At 33.7% G+C, this 9,788-nt stretch overlaps 1 long non-coding RNA gene across 1 annotated transcript; it reads right to left on the bottom strand.

Moving 5' to 3' along the window:
• Positions 1-4,914: 4,914 nt before the first annotated feature.
• Positions 4,915-5,578, bottom strand: LOC128208026 (uncharacterized). Its single transcript, XR_008256817.1, has 3 exons — positions 5,529-5,578; positions 5,159-5,271; positions 4,915-5,023 (listed from the first exon to the last, which is right to left on the bottom strand). It is a non-coding gene; the product is annotated as an uncharacterized LOC128208026 (long non-coding RNA).
• Between the last annotated feature and the right edge of the window lie 4,210 nt (positions 5,579-9,788).

Below are 9,788 nucleotides of genomic sequence, written 5' to 3'. Positions count from 1 at the left end.
TTCCGATGGAATTTGGTTTGCTGAAAGATAGCATTTGGCAGGAAGGGGTAACCTGGATTAACACGCAACTTCTTTCTTTTACTGTATAGTTTATCGAAAGTAAGTAAGGCTTTTCAAAACAGCTCGAATATATTTAATATAATTGAAGATTTCCAAAAATCAAACCAAAAATCAAACCAAAAACACTTTGAAAACACAATTAAGAGGAAATGTTTGAAGTGCTAGTGTGTTTTATGAAGGGAAGTAACCGATGGGTGAAGTTATATACTGTGTACATCGAACAGCTGGAATTTTGGAAATGTAATGCTATTTTTTTTTACAATATATGTATTGTGATCATGCTCGATTCAATGCACAACATTATTATTATTAACGCAATTAATATGTGTTCCAAATACTTATAGATACAGTGGAACTCCGATGGCTCGAATTCCTCGTTGGCTCTAAGTGGATGTAAAGAACTGATTTCTTTATACTGTAGGTAAGCATTTCCGCATGACTCGAATTTTTCGAGGCTCGAAGTATTTTCGCCGGTCCCTGAAGGTTCGAGCCAACGGGGTTTGACTGTAGTATATTGCATGATTTTGTGGATGGTAATTTGTTGTTTGTTGAATTCTTCGATTGTTGAAGAGGCAAATCTGCCAATTCTTCGTCCAAACTTTGCGCCTTACTCATTATGAACTCAGCCATCCTGTTAGCGTGAGGTCATCTAGCCTTGCTTATGACCTGACGCGGAGCGGTGATGTAAGAGTACGAGTTTCAGCTACGGCTATATAGAAGATAAAATAACAAATTTTAAAGCTGCACTCTCACATATTTATCGTTTTGACAACTTTTTATTTTTTGACATGGAATAAGCAAGTTTTTGCGTAAATATCTGCAAACCAATGGTATAAGACTGCTGACAAAAGATCAGATTAATGTTTCATGGCTTTTGGTTACTAACGGTTTAAGAAAAATGCATAAAACATTATTTTTTGAAAATAAATATAAAAATCTGCCATCTATATTTGCCAGCAGACTTATATAACTCGTTTCCATGATTTCTTTACAAAAATTGGCTCGTAATAAGACAAAAAAATGTCAAAACATGCAATCTGTGATAGTGCGGCTTTAATAATTAATAACTTTTTTTTTATCCGATTTCAATTCTAATAAAAATTTATATCGACAAACAATATATTTTCTATTACATCCACTTTTTATATTTTAAATAACTAAAATAATAAAAGAAACTTAAACTTGTACCTATACACCCTATAATGAAAAATGACTCTTTCTATTACGATTTTAGTCATGATATTCGTGATTAGAATATGACCTTATGACGTCGATGCTGTAGAATAAAAGTTTAGCTCAACAAGAATATGTTTTATTGTTTGGTCAAAAAAAATGTTTCAAAGTCATTTTTGACCAAAAACTGATAGAAACAACAATCGCGAACAAAAATCTGGTCACAGTAGCGATCAGTACAGAATGGAACACTGGTCCCCATAGACCAAAAAATAGGTAAGACTAACCTTTGTTAATTACCTTAATCTATGTTTTCTTTTACAGCATAATCTAGGATGTATAAAACAACTCCCTGACCTATATATCATTATGAACATATCCTTATACATTTCATTTCGGTAAGCACATGCCACTGCATTTACTGTGATATTCAAAATATAGTTATAGGGTCTATACAACAGATTGGCACCAAAAAAGTTTTGTTCTGTAACTAACCTCAGGACAATTATTTAATAAAATTTTATACTCTTTGATATCGTTATTGTAAAAAAAAATACCAAAATGTGTCGGAGACCGGATTCGAACCGTCGCCAAAATTGCAGCCCAGTGTTATATCGACTGTGCAACGAAGGCTAACCCATAATAGTTTAAATATTTCAGCTATATACCAAACTTGATAATATCACAGATATACCTAGTAATCTTTTTAATGCAAACAAATACGAAAAAATAAATTTATTGTAAACTATGTGGTACTTCAGTTAGTAAGTTCCAATGCATTGTACAAGCACGATACCAAGTTTATGCCAGTTTTCAACAATTTTCTTTTCTTTTTCGCTATTTCATGATAAGGAGTACAGCCCCTTTAAAAGTATTTGTCCTGAGAGCTGGCTAGTGTCGTCATCATTTAAGTCATGAAATTATAATGTATTTAGACTCCTGAATCGTTTGATCCTGCGGTGTAAATTTGTGTGTTTTTTAAATATCAAAAATTAATCTTACTAAATGTCTAAATAGAGATGCAAATAATGTTAAAGTTATTCAGGTAGAGAAGGTGTTTAACCTTTTCCGAAAAGCAGAGTTATTTTAAGTATGAATGATCATCATACTTAATATGTTATAATTATTTTAGAAATTTATTTAATTTGTGTATTGGGCTTACTAAATACAGATGAATAAATAGTATGTATATGCACATATATCAATAGCGATTCAGTTCAAGATTGAGTTCCATTGGGTTAAAGAGCATTTATGTCAAACAAACTTTCTTTATATTGATTGTAAGAACAACACATTTTTCGCTCTTCCGTTTGCTTCAGGTTTTATGGAAACATACATATTGTTTTTCTTGTGTTTCGCTCACTTAAATGACCAAACTATTAATTTGGTGTGGCCTTAAGCGCCAATGGTGAACTAGTCTATAAGTTAAATACAGGAAGTGATTGACATCACCACAAGTGACCAACAATACTCTTTAACGGAAATGATTTTAACTTATTTGCGAAACTGTGCTTTTGTTTTGCTCGTTATTTATATATTTTTTAATTGTTTTACAAACAAAACCGATTTAAATTGGTCCTAGACGCAGCTTATCCACTTTACGATGAATGAAGCTTCCACAGTGTTCTATCAACGTCTATTTATAAAAGTGAGTATGTGAAAATATCGTAGTAAACTGTTAAACAAATACACATGTAATTTTCCTCGTTTGCATTTGACGCACTTTCCTTAGTAGTCAGGAGTACCTCTCTCTAACACTATCGTTATCGACTGTATGGAATATCAGTAAGTAGGGAACCAGACTATTGCCGAAGTCTCTGTGTGACGTATTACATAGGGTATTGGTTGATTCGCCATCACTGTGAAGATCACGTGGTACACAAATCTACGTTACGTCACAAAATTGCGAAACTCGTAGTAGTCAGGTAATGAGGTATTCTTTGTGTACGCCCTATATAGTTTTGATGATGTATGTATCTGTATTGTCAAATTTTACACTTAAAGTTGCCTGATCCAGCAATAATTATCATTATTTAAGCAATAAGACACTTTCTGTTTTATCCTTTTATTTTTCATAATTGATCATTTCATAAACAAGTAAAATGCAAGTAACATTTCAAAAATATAGTTTTAATAAAGTTTTTCTAACACATTTTAACACAAATTCATATTCATACTATTAAAAAACATAATATAGTAATAATGTTAAATCGTCCAAAACATTTTGACACAAATGCATATTCATACTGTTAAAACAAAATAATTATAATTTTTAATCGTCCATAACATTTTGACACAAATGCATGTGCATTGGGTTAAAAGACAATAGTTATAATAATTTTACTAGAACAATTTGACACTAATGTATATTCATACTATAACAAAACAATATTGTTATCATAATAAATCGTCAAAAATATTTTGCACAAATGTACAATCATATTGCTAAAAGACAAAGACATTGTTATAATAAATACTAAATTGGCTTAATTATTTTGACATTAATGCATGTTCATATGATAAAAGACCTAATATAGTTCATTGTCTAAAACATTTTTACACAAATATATATTCATGTTATACAAAGACATAATACAGGTATAAGAATACATAGTCTAGAATATTTTGACACAAATGCAATTTTATATTGTTAAAAGAAATACATAACAAATCGACTACAACATTTTGACACAAATACATCTTCATCTAGTTAAAAGACATTGTGCGTAAAATACAAACAATTTTTTCAATTGAGATACATTTCACTTCAGTACCATTTCAAATTTATAACTTTGGAATTTCATAGAGAAGCACTTGGAGAAATCAATAAGCATAAACAGTATGAATTTGCAACATGAGCTTACAAACGTGGTCGACTCGCCGAGGAAAAACTGAGATAAAACCCTCTTTTTTGGGGAAAACTCAGAAACCTCTGCCCGTTTGTCATCCAGAATTACAGGATTTTGTCTCGTACCACTAGATGTCGGGCCTCATCACCCGTAAGCTCCCTAACAACGATGTATAGAATACAGTTTAATGTACATGGTTCATGTATAGGCGACAAAGAGTTGTCCATGTGTGTATTCTATTGTTATTTGTAGGCAGGTAAAAACGTTTAACGGCATCCTTTTCATCCCTGAAATAAACAAATTAGCTCATTAATTATCATCATCATAATTTGGATCCCGATCACCCTAACACCACAACCATCAGCAGTAGCAGCACCAGCTACAACACCACCACACGCATCAACAACACAACCACCACCACCAACAACACCTCCATCGACGTTATCGTCAACATTACAGAATCTTAATTTTTGGTACATTTTCATCATCAAAGTGTTATACTCAACGCTCACCTAACTGATCCAGTCCTGCCATATAACGCTTTTGAGACATCAATGAGACCTCCAGAAACGCTCAGGGCAGGGAGGGGGCCATGGTCGGAGACGTGGCTGTAGGGCATTTTCTGCAAAAAAATATAATAATGTATGGCTATCACTCTTGTTAAAAAATATATTTCCGGCATATATTTTTAAAACTAAAAGTACAACACATTCATCATCACCATCATCATCATCACCACCAACACCATCATCATTGTCATCGTCGTCAAAATCACTTCATATCTATATTTCTGGTACATTCTCATTATTAGAATTCTATACACAACGCTCACCTTACTTTTCCAGTCCTGCCATAAAGGGACATCAATGAGATGGAAACATCAAGAAATGCCCGGGAGGCGGGAGGGGGCCATGGTCGGAGAAGCGGCTGTCGGGCACTCTCTGCAAAAAAATCCAATTCGACTATAACTCATGTTAAATATCATATTCCTGCACACATTTGTCAAACAAAGTACAACATATCCATCTTCATATCTGTTACATTCTCATTATCAGAGTTCTACACACAACGCTCACCTTACTAATCCTGCAGTCCTGCCATAAAGCCATTTGGACATCAATGAGGAGGACACATCTAGAAACGCTCAGGGCCGGAAGGGGGCCATGGTAGGAGAAGCGGCTGTCGGACACTTTCTGCAAAACATACAATTCGACTTTCACTCATGTTTAATATCATATTTCTTATATTAGTAAAACTGAAAATACAACAACCAGCTAGTATCCTTCATTATAACAAAAACATAATCATAACGAACCCCACTAGCTTATATCATCATTGAAATTTTAATCATCATTACAATTTTAATCATCAACTAAAAATGTAATTCAATTACATTTCTTGTAATGTAAATTCTAATCAATTCCAAATAAGGGGTAAAATTCATACCATGGCCACTCACGGATTGAGCATCACTTCATGTAGCAGGGGGCATTTCTTCCGGTTTGGTGGAAGGACATTTCCGGTAGCGTTGACACTGAAATTATAAGAGTCCATGTATGTACTTTTATATCACTACAGCACATAATGTAAATATCATAGTTAAACAAAGGTAAAATATATTCATACATATGGTATTAAACTTTAATGGTCCCATATATTGAAATCAGTATTACCCGTTTGATCCATCCAAAAGTTTTGAGAACCTCATTATAAATAGTTTGTACTTAATATTAGACGCTGGCCCGTGAAACAAACACATTGATACCACTTGAGTTGCACAATACATTTTTAATATGAGCTGAACCACCCTTTGGTTCATACATAGGTTAACAGGGAGATACTGTATCCATAACTGAATGTGAAAAACAGAGTGTTTTGTTTCAAACAATTTCAAATGCATAGAAGTTTAAAAAAATGAAAACTATTTTTTCTGCTAATTTTACCGACGTCAGGTGGCGCGAACAAAAAGATGGGTTTCTTATCGTGGCCAGGGGCATCACTTCCGGTTGCGCGAATGGACACTCTGGTAGCGTGTGATCTGCAACATTGAACCGTTTAGCGTACGTTAATTTCAAAATACAGTTAATGTTAACATCAAAGGAAAACACAAAATTGTTCAACACATGACAAAACGGTTATTAACGAATATCTATCAACATTTATTAAAACTTAATTCATTATAAACAATTTAGAAAATAAAATAAATTTTGAAATTCCTTAGATAATTGTTTATATGGCTTTTTCACTAGCCTTTCCTATTGTGGAGTATATCACAAACCCTGCTTCTAATAAAAAAAAAACATAAATCGCATACAAACGAGGCCTCATACAGTATACACAAACATGAAAATAACAGTTTCTGCCATCCAAGTTTGGTTTGAAAAGTGAAAATAGTTTACGTGAGCTTGCTCGAAGAAAAGGGTGGTCTAGGAGGTGCGTCGATCAATTGGTCGGGAGGTTGTGTTGATGGAACATCACTTCCGGTCGAAAGGGGCATCACTTCCGGTGGGAGAGTTGGACACATTCGATACAGTGGATACTGAAACATCTGTTCATGAACATTTGATTAAAAAGAGCTCTTATCATATACCATATAATAAGTAATTGTTAAACTCAAAACATAAATATAAGAGGAGAAGACCCATTCAAACATAATTTTAAAAAAATGTTCATAAAACTATTATTTGCGAATTCTTGAAAAAAAATATGGATTTTCACTTAATATTAGATAAAACATCCTACTGTTAAGTAAAATTTTCCCCAATTTAGGTAAACATAATCTCAGACAAGCAAAGTCCCGTATCATATATGGACATACACGAAAACGAAATAAAGCGTTTCTGCTACCCATGTTCGGTAAAAGAAATCTTGGGAAAGATGCAGGCACCTTTAAGCATTTTCACTGTAAGATTTCTAAAACCAACAGAAATTCTTTTTGTCAATTTTCGTGTATTTGGGAATAAAAATGGTTATACTGTATGATGTAAAAAAAACAGAGATTAGAACTCAATTTTATGAGATTGATAATATTGTTGATTTTGTTAAATAAGTAATTCTACCCTAAGATAATTTGTGTGGGGGGGATGTTTTTCTTGATATTTAAACTTATAAATAAAGATTATTTAAGAAATTATATACAGACTTACTTATAAAATGAAAACAATCGGTAGGCGCTGGACTGTTTATTTTTACTGTTTTTCTCTAAATGGTCCATGTATTTGCAATGCCATTAATTGTTTAACTTTTGCCATATCTCAAAATGAGAAACATACTAAATGCCTTCAAACAATTTCTTTAACACATTCAAACAATTTGTTTAACACACAAGTGAGCACAATGAAAGTAATATTTTGCTAATGTTGTTACCAACGCCAGCTGATGCGAGTGCTGTCCGAGAAGAGGTCCTGTGGATGGAGCGGCAGTCCAGCTGAACTTATTGATATAATTCTATATCAATATAAAGCCGATTATATATTATAATATTATGATGAAACGCACTAAAACCCAAGCTATTTCGGGAGTTCATGAGACTGGTCCCTTTCAATTAGATTTCAAACAATTTCAATTACATAGAAGTGAGGTAAAAAGAAACTTATCTTTTACTGCTTTTGTTACCCAATCCAGCTGGTGCGAAGAGACAGGGTGTAGGACTCCGTCAATGAAACGGGAGGAGGAATCGTTGATGGAACATCACTTCAGGTGGCAAGGGCATCACTTCCGGCTGCATGATGGGTCACTTCTGGTGCAGTAGAAGCTAAAACATTAAAGAAATTCATGCAATTCTATTTCACTCTAAAGCTGATATATGATAGAAAGAAACCAACTAAATAGTACGTCAATTCGGGACTGGTCTTACGAATAAATACGTATTTAACATATGAGGGTGGCCCCTGAAATACAGATAAGAGTTACCATGAGTGGGTCCATAAATTAATATTGTAAACACTCGCTGGGTCCATCCCTAAGTTTTGGGGTCCTCACAATAAATATTTTGTATTTGATATCAGACTCTGGCCAGTGAAATAAATACATATATACCTCGTGAGTTGCATCTACATAGCAATATGGTCAATACACCATAGGCCCAACCATAGATAAACACGATGATACTTCATCTATAACTGAAAACGTGAAATAGTTTGGTAGATTTCAAACAATTTCAATTACATAGAAGTGGGGTAAAAAGATACTTATCTTTTACTGCTTTTGTTACCCAAGTCACCTGGCGCGAAGGTAGAGGGTGTAGGAGTGCGTCAATGGAACGGGAGGAGGAATCGTTGATGGAACATCACTTCAGGTGGCAAGGGCATCACTTCCGGCTGGCTGAATGAGGAGTCTCTTCTGGTACAGTGGACGCTAAAACATCGAACTAATTCATATAATTCTGTTTCAATATAAAGCTGATAATATACAATTATGAAGTAAACTAAATACCAAGTTATTCCGAAATTGGTCCTATCAATAAATACGTACAAGACACATAAGGTTGGCCCTAAAAAGATAAGAATAACGAACGGTAAGTTGGTCGGAAAAAATAAATAATCAAACATTATAAGAATATCTTAATTTAGCAATTACTTAAAAAAAAATGAATCAATCTCATAACGGCTTTTCACTCAAAATTGATACACTGTCCTACTGTTAGTTTAGATTAACCCCCTTTTTAGATAATGATATTAATTAACACAAAAGGAACCTCCTACTGTTATGTGCAATTTATATAAATATTAATATACACGAAAATGAAAAAGTATTTCTCCTACCCATGTTTGGTTAAAGCAATCTTGGGAAAGATGCTGGCACCATTTAGCATTTTCACTGTAAGATTTCAAAAACCAACAGAAATGCTTTTTTGATTTTCGTGTATTTCGAAAAAAAATAATTAAGTTATACTTTTTGATACCCCCCCCCCCCCCCCGAGAGAATTGAAACAAAAAATTAAACTGCAATTTTATGAGATTGATGATATTGTTCTTTTAATAAAGTACTTCTATCTTAAAAGAATTTCAGTGTATGTGGTTTTCTACATGTTTGAACTTATAAACAGAGATGAATGTTAAGAAAATTATATACAGACTTACTTATGAAATGAAAACAATCGTTTGGAGCTGGTCTGTTTGTTATTACTTTTTATTCTTTAAATGATTCTTGTATTTGCTTTACCGTTAATTGTTTAACTTTTGCCATATCTCAAAATGAGAAACATACTTAATGCCTTCAAACAATTTCTTTAACACATTCAAACAATTTGTTCCACACACAAGTGAGCACAGTGAAACTAATATTTTGCTATTGTTGTTACCAACGCCAGCTGGCGCGAGGACTGTCCGAGAAGAGGTCCTGTGGATGGAGCGGCAGTCCAGCTGAACTTATTGATATAATTCTATATCAATATAAAGCCGATTATATATTATAATATTATGATGAAACGCACTAAGACCCTAGCTATTTCGGGAATTCATGAGAATGGTCCTTTCAATTAGATTTCAAACAATTTCAATTACATAGAAGTGGGGTAAAAAGAAACTTATCTTTTACTGCTTTTGTTACCCAATCCTGCTGGTGCGAAGAGACAGGGTGTAGGACTCCGTCAATGGAACGGGAGGAGGAATCGTTGATGGAACATCACTTCAGGTGGCAAGGGCATCACTTCCGGCTGCATGATGGGTCACTTCCGGTGCAGTAGAAGCTAAAACATTAAAGAAA

The sequence above is a fragment of the Mya arenaria genome, chromosome 11 (genome assembly GCF_026914265.1).
Source record: "Mya arenaria isolate MELC-2E11 chromosome 11, ASM2691426v1".
Classification (NCBI taxonomy): Eukaryota; Metazoa; Mollusca; class Bivalvia; order Myida; family Myidae; genus Mya; species Mya arenaria.
Note: the sequence above shows the minus strand (reverse complement) of the source record. Positions and strands in the feature narration are given on the sequence as shown.